The sequence below is a fragment of the Capsicum annuum genome, chromosome 10, assembly GCF_002878395.1.
Source record: "Capsicum annuum cultivar UCD-10X-F1 chromosome 10, UCD10Xv1.1, whole genome shotgun sequence".
Taxonomy (NCBI): Eukaryota; Viridiplantae; Streptophyta; class Magnoliopsida; order Solanales; family Solanaceae; genus Capsicum; species Capsicum annuum.
The window spans coordinates 28,016,374-28,033,865 of NC_061120.1; the positions used below are offsets into that span (position 1 = coordinate 28,016,374).

The 17,492-nt window shown below is 33.2% G+C and overlaps 1 long non-coding RNA gene across 1 annotated transcript; it reads right to left on the reverse strand.

The window, feature by feature from the left end:
- Window positions 1-323: 323 nt before the first annotated feature.
- Window positions 324-5,431, reverse strand: LOC107845041. Its single transcript, XR_001666688.2, has 3 exons — window positions 5,206-5,431; window positions 3,469-3,554; window positions 324-624 (listed from the first exon to the last, which is right to left on the reverse strand). It is a non-coding gene; the product is annotated as an uncharacterized LOC107845041 (long non-coding RNA).
- Between the last annotated feature and the right edge of the window lie 12,061 nt (window positions 5,432-17,492).

The window sequence follows — 17,492 nt, forward strand, 5'->3', positions numbered from 1 at the left end:
TCCTTTTTCTCAATGCCTCTTCTTATTTTGAGTTGCTTGATTTTTGTGACTCGGATTGGAGAATATGTCCAAATTTAAGAAAGTCCATTAGTGGATTTTATATATCACTTGGGGGTTTTGCAATCTCTAGGAAGTCAAAGAAGCAAACCTCTATTTTTCTTAGCTCCGCAGAGGCTGAGTATCTGTCACAACCCAAGACTACTTCCTGATAGTAACACGGTGCTTAGAACCATAAATGATCCCAAGCTAACCCATGTACTGGCATGATATTTGAGCAACTGATTTAAAATATATAAACGGCAAATAACTGAGTGGAAAAATAATCAACATAAGATAAGCTTTTTCAATACATAACTAATCAATGTTTACAACACTGAAATCTGAGATAGAAAAGAGAACTTTAATTACGAATACTAACTCTAACTAACCATCTATGAAGCCTCTACTATAATGACTATAGGTAGTCCGAACGCAACATCCAACTATCCCTAATTAGTACATAATATTAATGAAAATAAAATACAAGAACTGCAACTAACTTGAATCCCCAAAATAAGAGAACTCATCACTGCTGGCTGAATGCCGAGAACTGCCTAACCCTGGTGTGTACGATACATCTTGTACCTATATCATGAAGGAATGTAGCCACAAACACATATATGTGGTCAGTATATTAGAATGTATTGAGTATGTGAGACATGTAGTAAATCATGTAAATACTTAATATATGCTTTAAAACTGAGGACATAAGCTATTTGCTGAAGAATGCATTTAAATCATGGTCGTACGTAAAACCTGTAAAACATAGTGAATTTTCTAAATCAAGAGCTGAAAACATTGTTTTAAGTTGTAAAATAGTAGAAACATGAATACTATATGTAAATATCAAGTTAAAAATGAATGGGTTGTAACACCAAACTGAGGATCATGTATAAATACTGAACATTAGAACATGAACATGTAAAATAAATGCAAAACCAAGTAAAGCATGTACTAAAATAATTCGTAAAACTGAATATTGAATAACAGATAAACTGAACACTTGGTCATGCAAACTAGAGCTGATGATGTCTGAATACTAAGCTGAGACTGTGAGAGATAACATTTAACTGATATGCTCTAATCTAAGCTAATCGGGGTCCAACCTATAACCCTAGTTGAAAAAGTGTCAGTACTTACCACGGGCACTGACACTGGCTGTGTGGATCTAATAATCTAATGTATCGAAGGACTAGGGTTTCAGTCCTCTACTGGAGGGGACCCCTAAGAGAGTGCCAGTCCTCTACTAATGGGTAATATCTCACAACCTACATTGGCTACATAGTTCTAGAACTTAGGGACTTCTAGTAAAGGTCTCAGTACTCTACTGGAGGGTAAATCTTTATCCCTAGGTTTTCTCGGTGCTAATATTACTCCCAAATGAATAGACACAGAAGCATAAAATAGTACATGCTCTAATAACCGATATGCTTAAGTCATGGCATTTTGAAAATAATAGTTCATGTATAATCTAAAGTATTTAAAACCATATAAATTGATCATAATAAGGGAATTTCATAAATAAAGCCCCAAAATTCAACAACTGATAAATGCTCAACATGAATCTGATAATCCGAATATAATGATACAAACATGTCAGAATAACTTGTAACTTGAAAATTTGAAACATGCATGACTATCCAGGTATCGGGTGTTCATAACCTGCCAGAACTAAAATACAGTTAAATATAATAATTTCGAAGTAATGACATGATCTAAAATTTTATGACATAAACTCAAAAATCAACAATTTCATCAATAAAACAAGTTATCATGATTAGGGCACAGAAGAATACTTTAAATTATGAGGAAAAATTTGTTCATGGTTGAATTCAAGAATTACAAGGAGGAATCATGGAATTTATGATTTTCATGGAACCTTAAATCAAAAGGGGATTTAAACTTGAGGATTGAGAAATCTTAAAAACATGGGTATGTCATTCATAGCTTGACCATATGCTTTAAATTCGAAATAAGAACATGTATATCAAGCATGGACATAAGAATAGCATGAATGATATGTTAAGATCCTAAGAAGTCATGAATAATCATTAAAACGTGCTTATAAGTAAATTTAATATCATGCAAGATTGAATTCAAGATTAGAATGACAATTAGGTAAAAGCCCTAGATTATGAAAATTATAAAATTCATAAAATAAAAATCATAATTTGGGCATGAGGATGAAAGGATATCCCCATTGAATACCCACATACTTGAATGTATAAGCCTTGGATAAATTTCTTGGTATTGAACTTGAACTTGAAGAACCCTAGTTGGCTTTGCGGAGAAAGAAATTGCCTTTTTCACTCTATGATGAATGATTTTTGAGTTATGATATGTTTGGGAAATATTTATGCTTGATAATTGTTGTTTGGATGGTGAAACAACGTAGTTTTGAGGTTAAAAGTGTGGGAAAAGACCAAAAAAATCCTTATGAATTATCTGGAAAATGTTTGGGAGCAGTACCGATGAGTTTGGACACGACTCGTAGGGTCTGGCCACGTTCACGACTTGAGTCATCATCAAGAAGCCAAATTTTGACCCCTAATACCATGACAACTATGACTCCTAATTACTCATAGGGTCTGACTATGAGTCATCATCAGGAGTCGTAGTCATTGGTAGCTTTAGTAGTGCTTCAATAATTTAGCCATAACTTTCACCCCCGATACCGTATTAAGGTGAAATTGGTATCATTGGAAAGATAATTCAATTATATATCTATTGGTGGTTCTTGATATAAAAAATTCTTAGTATAATAAACAATATTGTTATTTTTAGATGACTATAGTTATATTCTTCACAAGAATTTAATCGTTAAGGAATGTTTTGACTTATCTATAATTTAGGAGCGATTTGGGGTCTTAATATATGTCTAATTCACTTATAATTTAGGAGCGATTTGGGGTTTTGAATTATCCTGTTGGGATAATTCGTCCTCGAATAAATACTGACATGGCTGAAAGAATAGAAATAAAGAATTGTAATCCTTGACATGGAATTCTGAGAGCTGAATATAGACATGATTACTAAATTTCCAACTAACTTTAACTAGCTTATAAATTTTAGAACTCACTAGTACTATCTAATTGAATTCTAAAGTTGGATAACCAACATGATATTGATTTCTAAATCTAGGTATCTGTTTTGATTGAGACTGATTTAGACTAGGAGTAGGGACTCAACTAAATTCAGAATTTGCATGAATGTGAACAAATTACCTCATGAAATAGGCATATTCATGAATATTCGGATAGTAAAACTAGATGAAAAGATGGAAAACTATAGGATTTTATCTGTCTAATTGTTAAACTAAATTATTGGCCATACGAACTGACTCATACTGAAAGCTTATGGTGGAATTTTAGAACTAAAAGTTCTATTTGGAGTGCATATATGCAGAATAAATATCGCAAGAACACTTACCCTAATGAGGTAATGTGGAGGCCAGATTTGGGTTCTCAAGTCTGGAAAAAATGCTTCAAGCTAGAGACCTAGTTGAGAATCAAATCCTGCGGAAATAAAAAAGGGGGAGGTCAGTTTTTGGCATGATAACTGGATAGGATTAGGAGATTTATATACACTTAGTCAGAATGATAGAGCATGGGACAGTAAGTATCAAAAGGTAAATGACCTACTGGCAGACTGTAGATTGAATGAGCAATTAGTCAATCAATTATTCAACTAGGAACTGAAAGATCATATCATTGCAGAAATTAAGCCTCCCAACAGTACTAATAGAACTAACATACCCATTTGGATGCTGAAAAATACAGGCACATTTTCGGTAAAATCAGCTTGGCAGTTCAAGGGAGGAAAAAAAGCAGATCTTTAAACACATTTGGGTAAAAGGATTACATTTTAAAATTGCATTTCTTATGTTGAGAATTTGGAGGAGCAAAGTGCCAGTAGATGAAAATTTCAGAAGATGGGGGCTGCTTGGTCCTTTGATGTGTTGTTGTTGTATTAGTCCAAGCTAGGAAACCATATCACATGTGTTCCACAAAGCTCCAATTTCTAACAGGACTTGGTCCTACTTCTCTATTTTTGCAGGTATTAATATGGAAGGAATGAGCTTCAGGGAACTTAATTTATCTTGGTGGAATATAGAGAGCAGGAGGGTAAAGGGATATTATCAAGCTATACCTAGTATAATTGTATATGAATTATGGAAAATGAGGAATAACATTAAGCATGAAGGAAAGGGACTGACTTTGCATAAAGTAATTTTCAATGTTACCAAAAACATTGGATTACTTCTGAGAGTTAAACATCCCAATCAGAAGTATTCCAGTTCATGGCCAAGAATTATTAATGAATTAAAGCTGAAGAAAGCTAAGTTGAAAATAACTAAAGTGGTGTGGCAATTTCCATAGGATAGGTGGGTGAAGTACAATACAGATCGTGCCTCAAGAGGAAACCCAGGTACAAGTTCTTATGCCTTTTGTCTGAGAAATGGTCAAGGGGATAAAGGAGCAAGAAATGCAGATGCTAATAATGTAGAGGATGAAATAATAGCTATTCTACAGGCTACAATACATTGTAGCACTACTAATCATAACAAAGTAGTGATGCAAATAGATTTTCTTTTTGTGCAAAAATACTAACAAGAGAGTGGAAGTGTCCTTGGTATCTGTTGGAATTAATAGAGCAAATTTAGGAACTAGTCGAAAGTAAGCAGGTTCAATTTCAGCATATAATGAGAGAGAGGAATCAACTAGCAGATTATCTCACAAATCAGACAATAGACGAGGGAGAGTTCATAGTCACAACTTTCCAGGAATTGCAAGTTATAGCTAAAAGAATTTTAAATAGTGATAATATGCAATGTCCATACATAAGGATAGCACCAAAAAAGGGATGAGCAGGCTAGCAAGGCTGAAGCTAAACTTGAACACCTATAGATTTGCAACCACCAAGAAGGTCTCGCAATAATATTTGCAAATGATATACCTGGGGATGCAAAGACATTGCAATTATTTTTGGTATCAATTGAAAAGAAGCTTACTTGATCATGTCATTACAATCAGGGTCTCAAATCCTCGTTTAGCACAAAGAAAATAGGTCCAATTCCTAATACTAGAGATCACAGCTAAGACCAACAACAAGCAAAAATGAGATGCAGATAAAAATAGAAAAGACAATGGAGAAAAGGATACTTACTCTGACAGCTGATTTATTAGAAGCATACAAGCCAAGGACATGAGGAAGAGTATTATTATCCAAAGTAATAGGAAATTGAAACTCAAATTAAACTCAACTGAGCTCAACATCTCTAAGGTTGTTGAAGAAGCTGCGGATAATGTTGGAAATGGATTAGGAAATCCTATTTTCATTGGTTTGGTACTAAGCAGATTAGGGTTGAGTTGGATGTTTTATTTTGGGCCTTCTATTTTTTAAATGTTTGGACAATTAGTCACTTTTAATGGGTTGGTCCATTATTTAAAGATAATGAGGTTTATTTTTTAAATTAATAAAATCCCTATTAAATTAAAAAAAATATAACATGGAATATAGGCCCATAAAATATAAGCTAAGATAGAATTACGATGCCTTAGGCAATGCAATTTCTAACTTTCAAGCTTAGCCACACTTCTCAATTACTCTCTCAACTATGCTTTTCCCCTTAAATACTATGCTCATTTGATTCAACTTATAATTCTCACATGGGCATTAATTACTTTATCTACTAAAGTCTGAGTTGTACTAAATTCGCTCTCAATGTTCAAGCCTAATCAAGGTCACAAGGTACCATACATAACACCGTAATACTAGTCTAAACCATGGATTCAATATCCTATGTATTTTCAGAGCTCTCATATCAAGAATATTATTATTCCTTACTACTTCACCATATAACTTCAACTTCTTGCTAGAAATTCACTAGCTTACAATGTATTTATCCACTTATATACCAATATGACCTTCAAGCCTATCATCATAACCACATGTTAATTTCTAGGCAACCAACCAACCTAAGAATTTTCCTATATTCTCTAATACCTCTATCAATAAAAACTTTCTTGCATTATTACCTAGAAGACACCCCTAAAATTCTCAACAAACTATGGCATATACCAAAAACTTTACCTCAATATTACTTTACACTTATAACCTTAGATAAAACAAGAATACATCAATCTTTACCTAATAAGAAATATTTACTCTCTCCCATCTAAACCATTGCTCATAAATTATCATCACCACTATCTTTACATAAGAAGAGGTCACTAAAAGGTTAGAACATGAGGACCTAAAGCATGAAAGAATACTATGCAAAACTTTGACACTTAACTGAGGCCTGAGGAATAAAGTATCAAATTCATGGATTCATTAAAGAGATCAAAACTAAGGCCATTCATGTAATAATTTAAATTTCGCTGGTCATTGAGGGTACACCATGAGTTATGGGAACCGAGCATACTGTAAGCATGAGTACATGAGTCATGAGCTGCATGACCTAAGTTTGGAGTACATAAATTGATGGAATATGATTCGTATTTCTAAGTAAGCTGGCACTCCTTATACTAGGAACTGAGAGCGTACATGATTCTATAGAAAGTGCATGAATATAAGATATGATCATGGAGTTGACTTGTAAGGCATGAGTAGAAGTTGTGATGACTAAAGTACAAAAATTTATATTGAGATAAGAATGGGTCAGCCATTTTCCTCCCTACTGATGTTCTACAATACACTGTGTTACTACTAGAATCTGAGAGCCTGACTTGATTCCTTGTTCTATCATCCCCCCCTTAGATTTAAGCCATCATTCTAAGTCTATGGACCCCTTTAGTAAACTCTAAACTGAGCTGCAACCACTCTACTCTAGAATTTAAGATATAATAATACATATAAATAATAAATTCACCCTAAAAGACTATATCTTAAAGTGTAAAATCCACTTCTAGTACTTCCTTCTGAATAGAACTCTTAACTTTCTATAGCCCCAATAATCATCATATGACAAACACTTACTAACTTAGAATCTTCGAGAGTATCATCATATCCTGAGTTCATACCATCTAGAGTTTCAAACTCTTCTTTCTATTAGCTCAATCATCCAAAATCCAAACTTATATTCTAACACTTAACATGGATATCCATAGAACATCTCATACACTAATACCCACTTACTTTTACTGGATAGGAATTATGAAACACTAATCCACACAAAATTTTATGAACATACTCAACCTTAACAAGATCTTTTTCATTGTGGTCACTGCCTAATCTCTATCCCAACTAAAGCATTAACATGCTCTAAGTCTCCCTTAACTGAGAAATCTCTCTCAAGGTGCTATCAAACAAACTACATAACACCTTTCTGGCTTCATGGATACATAATTTACTAAATTCAGATAAACACAATCCCCAAATTACTATTGTTAAACTTCTAGGTTCATGCTTCTAACTCTAGATCATATATTGTCATAGGATTTTGAGAAGGGATCTGAGAGAACATCTGACTATGGCTTAGTGCATAATTTTTCATGAGCATGAATAAAATCTTTCAAACTTTGGAACATAAAGGCATGGATGGGATCCTTTTTTGAGCCACAAGCAATCCCATAACTGTCTGAGAAAACTCTATCAGTAGGAATTTAGAAAACTCTATCAATAGAAATTTAAGCTTGACTGCTTTTGTTACCTAAAAAATAAGGCAGAGTAGGCATGAATGGAGCAATGTAAGAATTTAAATAAGTTTCTTAGAGAATATCTCTATAGCACGATCTAAGATATGAAAGAACAAAAATAGTTCATAAATACCATGTAGCCTCTCAAAGAAAAGTACAGACGTCTTTGTACCATTCTGTAAGATTCTATTAGGCACAGCTTTATAGACACCCTAGGACACTTGAACGTTGTGCTCTGATACAAAGTTTGTCATAACCCTAGACTACCCCCTGGTCGTAACATGGTGTTTAGAACCATAAGTGATCTCAAGCTAACCCATGTACTGCATGATACTTGAGCAACTGATTTAATATATATATATATATATATATATATATATATATATATATATATATATATATATAAATTGTAAATAACTGAGAAAAAACATAATCAACATGAGATAATCTATTTCAATACATAAATGATCAAAGTTTACAATACTAAAATTTGATAGAGAAAAGAGAACTTAAATTACAAATATTGACTCTAACTAACCATCTATAAAGCCACCACTATACTGACTATAGATAGTTGGGAAGCAACCCCAAACTATCCCTAATCAATAAATAAGAATAATAGAAATAAAATACAGGAACTAAAACTAACTTGAGTCTCTGAAATAAGAGAACTCATCACCTGCTGGCTAAATACTGAGAGTTGTCTGACCTTGGTATATGGGCTACATATGGTACCTACATCATGAAGGAATGCTGCCACAAATGTATATATATGATCAGTACTTAGAATATACTAAGTATGTGAGACATGAAGTAAATCATGGAAATACTTATTATATACTGTAAAACTGAGGACATAAGTTATTTTATGAAGTATGCATTTAAATCATAGTTGTACGTAAAAGTTGTAAGACATAGTAAAGTTTCTAATCATTACTCAAAATATTTTTGTAATCTGAAAGCAGTAGAAATATGAATACTATATATAAATATAAAGTTAAAGTTGAATAGGTTGCAAAACCATATTGAGGATCATGTATAAATACTGAACATAAAAGCATGAACATATAAAATAAATGCAAAACCAAGTGAAGCATATACTAAAATAATCTGTAAAACTGAATATGGAATAACTGATAAACAAAATACTTGGTCATGTAAACCTAAGCTGATTTGTTCTTAATACTGAACTAAGACTGTGTGGCGTAACATTTAACTGACATGCCCCAATCTGAGCTAATCGGGGTCCTACTTGTAACCCAATTGGAAGGTGTCAGTACCTTACAACGGGTACTGACACTGGTTGTATGGATCCACTAAACTAACGTATTAAAGGACTAGGGTGTCAGTCCTATACTAGTAGGTGAACCCTAAGAGAGTGTTATTCCTCTATTGGTGGGTGACATCTCATAACCTACATCGACTACATAGTTCTGGAACTTAGGGACTTCTACTAAAGGTCTCAGTCCTTACTAGCGGGTAAGCCTTCACTCCTAGGTTCGTTTGGTGCTAAGTATTACTCCTAATTGAATAGACACAAAAGCATAAAATAGTACATGCACTGATAACTGATATGCTCAAGTTATGAGATTCTAAAAATAATAGTGCATGCATTAGATCAAGTGTTTAAAACCATATAAAATAATCATAATAAGGGAATTTCATGAATAAAGCCTAAAAATTCAACAACTGATAAATACTCAACATGAATATGATAATCATAATATCATGATACAAATATTGTTTGAATGATTTGTAACTCAAAAATCTAAAACTGGCATGACTATCTAGGTATTGGGTGTTCATAACATGTCAGCACTAAAAATATAGCTAAATACAATAATATCTAAGTAATGACATGATAGGAAATTTCATGATTTAAACTAAAAAACCAACAGTTTCATCAATAAAATAAGTTCTCATGATTAGGGTATGAAAGAATACTTGAAATTAGGAGAAAACACTTGTTCATGGTTGAGTTCAATAATTACATGGAGGAATCATGGAATTTATGCTTTTCATGGAACCTTAAATCAAAAGGAAAATTAAACTTGAGGATGAGAAATCTTAAAAACATAGGATGTCATTCATAGCTAGATCATATACTTTAATTCAGAATAATAGCATGTAAATTATGCATGGGCATGAGAATAACATGAATGATATGTTAAGGGCCTAAGGATTCATGAATAATCATTCAAATATGCTTATAAGTAAATTTTATATCACGGAAGATTGAATTTAATCTTAGAATATCAATTGGCTAAAAGCCCTAGATTATGGGAATCATAAGACTCATGAAATAAAATTCATAATATAATACCCCGTATTTTTGGGCTAGTCTTTGAACCGTCGTTCTTACATGTATAAGCTATGATCAAATGATTCCTATGTAAATATAAGTTTCATGATCTTTATCCTCATGTTTGATTTACTTTTTAGGTTAAAAATGTTCAAAAGAATCACTTAGATTAAAGTTGAGCTAAGAGCCTTTGATTCGTTCAAAATTTGGTTTTAGATTCTACAATGGTCAACTTTGAACATGTATAACTTTATATAACTTTATATATATATATATATATATATATATATATATATATTTATAATTTTGCAGATCAAGACCCACCAAATTGTAAATAATTTAGTTAAGTTTCCAACGATACCATTTTAGCCATAATCTGATACCAGAGCGAAAAGATATGGCCTTTTTTGTGAGAGGCAGTAAGCTGATGCGATTGGGACGCGACGTGTTGGTCATCAATGCGATATTATGGAAACTACTTCACAAAACTATTTAATATGCTATTTCAGTTCCTAAAAGGTTTAGGGGCACTTTGGCCACTTCCCCTCACCCAAATCCGCCCATAACACTTAATTTCAGTTCCCAAAAGCATTAGATACATGAATTCTCATATTTTTCTCTCAAAGAAAACTCTAGCTCCCTCAAGAACACCAAAAAATTCATCAAATTTTCTTCAATACAATCAAGAAATTAGGGTTCCTAATCCAAGAAGTTCAAGAAAAAGCTTTCAACAACATTCCCAAGGCTTTCAAGTCAAACTTTCAATTTCAATTTATCTATTAAGGTATATGGGAGTTCATCCATGGGTCCTCTTTCACCCATGGAGCCCAAAACTCTTTTATTTTAATTAAAGAATAAATTTTTTGGCCATTACGTTATTTTAAATGTTCAAGAAAGATTGAATTACATGTTTTCATGGTAATTTTAATTAATTTCAGTCCATGTGTGATTCCATGCAAGATGTTAAATTCCTCATGCCAGGAATTTAAGTTTCTCATGCTTTATTCAAGTGAATTCCATGATAGACCCTAAATTCTTGATTTTTTGCAACATCCCTCTATTTCAAATTCATGTTTTCCATGTGTTTGATGAAATTCCCATGTCATGTTCAATCAATTTAAAGATGAATCCCCAAGTTATGAATTTTACTATGTAACTCCATCGTTTGCCCATATTTAAGATATTTTTAGGTTCAAGCTATGATATTTACATGTATGATTAAACGCCCATGTCCCATTTCAAGCAAATTTTATGTGAATTCCTAAATTCATGATTTTAGTTATGTAATCAAAGTGTGCTCCCATGTTTGAGATATTTCCATATCCAAGTTCATGATCCCATGTGTTTGGTGAATTGCCCCATATTAAAGTATTAATCTCTATGTGCTTGATGAAATGTCCAAGTGATGGGTATCTTTAAATAATGCTTACTTATTATTATTGACCTTAGCATACAGTTATTAGTTATTCAGATATCAGTATTTTAGTATTTTAGTTTACAAACTATTTCAGAATTATGTTATATGCTTGGTGTTGCATTCTTAGATAATACAGTTCCATGCATTCATGTTCGGTTATCTTAGGGTTTTAAGTTAGTCCTTGTCTCATATGCATAGTACTCCACAGTTTCAGTCCAGTTATTTAGACTAAATACAGTTCAGTCTCACATGACCAGTATTTAGCTAATCAGATAAGTTTAGTATATTATTATGTTTGGTTTTGTATGTTTATGCATTCGTACTCATTATGATTGTATACTTATATCCTTAAGTTATGTCAGTCTCCATCATGTTGTTTCACACTCAGTATTCATATAGTAGCCATGTTTTACCATATCCTAACTTTAGTCCTACTTATTCTACAAAATTAAAGAGTTTTTAAGAAACCGAGTGTAGTGATTCACCATCTTACCAGATCCTGGTTGTTACTTATGTTTTAAGCTATTTTCAGTTTTCAATTTATTCTATCCCATTGGTGAGGCTACTTACACTTAGCATGCATGTTTTAAGATTTCGTATGAAATCAGTTTTACTTATTAGCTTCACCCCTGCATACTCAGTATATTTCAGAAGTATTGATCCACATATATGTTTGTGTGGATACATTGTTTCATAATGTAGGTACCATTTGTAGCCCGCACAGAATGATCAGACAGTTGCAGTTTTCAGCCAGCAGGTGATGAGTTCTCTTATTTTAAGAACTCCAAATAATTTTAATTCATTTACAATTTATTTATTTTCCATATGTATTGATTTTGGTAGTTGGGGGCATTTCCCAACTACTTATTATCAGTATAGTAGAGGCTTCATAAATGTCATTCAAAGTCAGTCATGTAAATTTTAGTTTCTTCCTTCAGTTTTATCTTATTGTAATCTTTATCAATAATGTATTTATTCAGACTATGCCATGAATATGTTTCTACATAGCAAAACTTGTTATTTATTTTATTATAATTCAGTTGCTTAATAGTATGTAAGTTTATGGGTTAGCTTGGGATCACTTGTGGTTCCAAGCACCATGTGACGACTAGGGAGTAGTCTTGGGTCGTTACAAACTTGGTATCAGAGCAAAGAGTTCAAGTTTCCTAGGGTGTCTATGAAGTCATATCTAGTAAAGTCTTGCAGAATGGTACAAAGACATCTGTACTTTTCTCCCAGAGGCTACAGGGTATTTAGAAATTATTTCTCTTCTTTCATGTCTCAGATCGTGCTATAGAAAGGTTCTTTAAGAAACTTATACAGATTCACATCTTTCTCTATTCATTCTATCTCTAGCTTATTTTTGAGGTGATAAAAATAGGCAAGCTCAAATTCCTACAGGCAAAGTTTTCTTAGACAGTTATGAGATTGCACGCAGGCCCAAAATATCCCATTAGTTCCGTTATGCTCTGAACTTTGAAAATATTTATTCTTATTCATGAAAATCCTGTATTGAGTCAAAGTTAGATGTGCTTTTAAATCCCTTCTCAGAATCCTATGATAGCATATGATTTAGAATTGGAAGTATAAACTTAGAAGTTTAGCAGTAGTGAAGTTGGGATAGCGTCATCTTGATTGAGTATGTTATGTATCCATGGGGCTAGTTGTATGAAGGTAAACCAGTAGGCTTGAAATAGTGTATGTAAGAATTTAAGTTTGTTGATTCAAAATTATATATTGTTGATGTCAGATGTTCAGGTATGATGGCAGTTCTCATAGTTTATATTGATGTTAGTAGGCTATGAAGGAAGTTAGTATGGTTATTTGAAGGTTTGGGGATATCCATGTTAAGTGTTAGAAAATCTTTAAAAATTGAGCTAATAGAAAAAAAGAGTTGAAGCTCTAAATGATGTGAACTCAGATAAAGTAATTGCATTTCAGTTTAGAGTTATTAAAGGGGTCCACAGACTTAAGATGATATCCTTAGTCTAAGGGGGGAGATGGTAGAACAAGTGACCAAATCAGGCTCTCAGATTCTAGTAGTAGTTCCGGTATGTGTAGAAAAGCAGTAAGGGAGGATAATTCCCAACCTATTATTATCTCAGTGTAAAGTTTTTTAGTCATCGTGATATCTACTCATGCCTTACATGTCAGCTCCATAATCACAACTCATATTTATGCTCTTAATAGAAAATTATGTACGCATCCAATTCCTAGTATGAGGAGTTTTAGTTCACTCAGCAGTACAAATCATGTTCCGAGAATTTGTGAACTCCAAACTCAGGTCATACAGCTCATAACTCATGTACTCATGTTTTACAGTATGTTCAGATCTAAGTACTCATGTTACACTCCTAATGATCAACGAAATTTAGTTTATGTCATGTATGCTCTCAGTTTTACTCTTTTTGAGGAATTCGTGCTTTTGATACTCTATTCCTCAGGCTTCAGTTAAGTTTCAAAGTTATCATTTCATGTTTTAGGTCCTTATGTTCTAACCTTTCAGTGACCTCCCCTTATGTCATAATTAGTTGAGATTCTATGTGTGTTTTCTTGGGCTAGTGGATGAAAGTTGTTATTGATATAAGTTTAGAGAATGTGAGAAAGATGTTATGGTATTTTTTTTCCTAGAAGTTCATATGTGGTTATAATGATAGGCTTAAATGTCATGTTGGTGTATAGTGGATGAAATCATTGTGCACTAGTTAATTCATGGTAAAAGGTTAAAGTTAGTTGTTGAAGAGGGAATGATTATTAATTTTGAGATGAGAAGTTGTGAAAATGAATGGTGTATTAAATTCATGGTTCAAGCTAGTATTACAGTGCTATGTGTGCATTTCGTGGATTCGAGTAGGCTTGATCATAGTGAGAGAATTCAGTTTAACTCAAACTTCAGTAGATAGAGTTATTTGTGCCCATGAGAATATTTTCAGAAGCCTCAAGTGAAGTGTCATTTTGAAGTGGAATGTGTAGTCAAGTATAAGATTTCAGTTTAATCCAATTTAGCAGTCACACAGACAAGTTCCTATAGTTTTTCCTCTTTCCATCTAGTCTTACTATCTGATGTTTCATGAGTCTAACTATTCCATGGGATAATTCAGTCACGTCCATGCAAGTTACAAGTTTTATTTAATCCATGCATTATATTTCAGATTCAGATATTCAGTCATGATTCTATTCATAAGTGTCCTATGCATCATCTCGGTCTTTCCTTAGTATTTCAACCAAGTCAGCGTCATTTAGGGAATGAGCAATCCCAAGGGAGATGTTTTAATACCCCGAGTATTCATGTCCTAAACCTTTCATTTTTCTTCATGAAATAGTATCCATCTTGAGGTAATGGTTACTTATCAGTTGACTCTCTCATTTCTATTTCAGCCTTATAATATTCTCATGTCATTGCATGTATTCAAAAAATCAGTTCAGTTCATGATATTTAGTTCATGAATCATGTTTCATAATCAGTTATGTAATCATGTACCAAGTCATGCATATTCAGAATATGATCTCAGTTACCTTCATATAGTACTCTCAGTCTAACTAGTTTCATTCGAGGACGAATGCTCCTAAAGGGAGATAATGTAATACCCTGCATTTTTGGGCTAGTCTTTAAACCGTTGTCCCTACGTTTATAAGCTGTGATCTAAAATATTTCCATGTAGATATAATTTTCATGATCTTAATCCTCATGTTTGATTTGCTTTTGAGATGAAAAATGTTCATAAGAATCACTTAGAATAAAGTTGAGCTAAGGGCCTTTGATTTGTCCAAAGTTTGGTTTTAGATTCTACAAGGGTCAAATTTAACGTGTATACCTTTTTATATACATAGAATTTTGCAACTCACTACCCACCAAATTGTAGATAATTTCTTTAGCTTTCCAATGATACCAATTTTGCCTTAATCCGATACCCAAGCGAAAAGTTATGGCATTTTTTGTGAAAGGCAGTAAGGCGATGCAATTAGGACGCGACGCGACGCGATGGAAACCATCTCACAAAACTGTCCCACATGCTATTTCAGTTCCTAAAGGGTATAGGGGCACTTTGGTCACTTCCCCTCACCCAAATCCGCCCATAACACTTAATTTCAGCCCCCAAAAGCATTAGATACATGATTTCTCATCTTTTTCTCTCCAAGAAAACCCTAGATCCTTCAACAACACCAAGAACTTCATCAAAGTTTCTTCAATACAATCAAGAAATTAAGGTTCCTAATCCAAGAAGTTTAAGAAAAAGCTTTAAATAATATTCCCAAGGCTTCCAAGTCAAGATTTCAATTTCAAATCATCTATTAAGGTATGTGGGAGTTCATCCATGGGTCCTCTTTCACCCATGGAGCCCAAAACCCTTTTATTTCAATTAAAGAATAATTTTTTCGATCATTATGTTATTTTAAATGTTCAAGAAAGATTGAATTGCATGTTTTCATGGTGATTTTAATTAATTTCAGTCCATGTGTGATTCCATGCAAGATGTTGAATTCCTCATGCCATAAATTTAAGTTTCCCATGCTTTATTCAAGTAAATTCCACGATAGACCAAAAATTCATGATTTTTAGCAACATTCCCATGTTTCAGATTTATGTTTTCCATTTGTTTGACAAAATTCCCATATCATGTTCAATAAATTTCAAGATGAATCCCTAAGTTATGAATTTTGCCATGTAACTCCCTCGTTCACCCATGTTTAAGACATTTTAGATTCAAGCTATGATCTTCACATGTATGATTAAGCGCCCACGTCCTATTTCAAGGGAATTTCATGTGAATTACTAAATTCATGATTTTAGTTATGTAATCATGCTATGGTTCCATATTTGAGATATTTTCATGTCCAAGTTCATAATCCCCATGTGTTTGGTGAATTGCCCCATTTTAAAGTATTAATCTCCATGTGCTTGATGAAATTCCCAAGTGATGGGTTTCTTTAAATATACTTATTATGGTCTCAAATACTCTCATGTGTCCTTATTATTATGGTATCGAGTACTGGGGGTATTGAATACCCAAAATTTAGCTGTTTATCTAGTCTCCAGTCGAAATAGAATGATTCTGTAGTATCTCGAACAGTAGCATTCGGTTAGTCAACAGAATTAGTGTGAGTTCAGTCAATCCTAGTACAACCTAGTGATTAGTTCAGCATTAATTTAGTTGGGAGTAGGATTAAGCACTGAGCGAACCCGCGGATGAGGGCATTCCTGCCAGCAGAGGGTTTGACCTTTAGTAGCAGTCCCTGAGTTACAAAACTGCATAGCCAGCGTAGGATAAATTATCTTCCTACCAGACTAGGGTTGACATAACCATATACATCTCATGAGTCTTCCTACCAGATTAAGGTTGACCCAGCTACTGTTAGTAACCCGTGGCACGGTGCTAACACCCTTCCAACTAGGGTTACAGGTTGGACATCAAATTAGTCTATAATTGGGGTATATTGGTTAGATGATAATTCCCACAGTTTCAGTTTCAATATTTATTTTAGAAATCAGTTCAGTTTCAGGTTTTCTTGACCATACCATATAGTTATCAGTTATTCAGTTATCAGTATTTCAGTATATCAGTATATCAATTTACAGACTATTTCAGAATCATGTTATGTGCTTGGACTTGCATTCTCAAATAATACAGTTTCATGCATTCATGTTCGGTCATCTCATGTGTTTCAGTTAGTCCTTGTCTCATATGCATAGTACTCCACAGATTCAGTCCAGTTATTCAGGCTAAGTACAATTCAGTCTCATATGACTAGTATTTAACTAGCAGCCATTCAATTAACCAGATAAGTTTAGTAAATGATTATGTTTGGTTTTGTATGTTTATGTATTCGTGCTCAGTATGATTGTATACTCAGATCCTCGTGTTATATTAGTCTCCATCATATTATTTTAGACTCAGTATTCATATGGTAGCCATGTTTTACTGTATCCCAGCTTCAATCCTATTTATTCTACAAAAGTAAATAGTTTTTAAAAAGCCAAGTGTAGTGATTCACCATATTATCAGATCATAGTTGTTACTTATGTTTTAAGATGTTTTTAGATTTCAATATATTCTAGCCTATTGGTGACTCTACTTACACTTAGCATTCATGT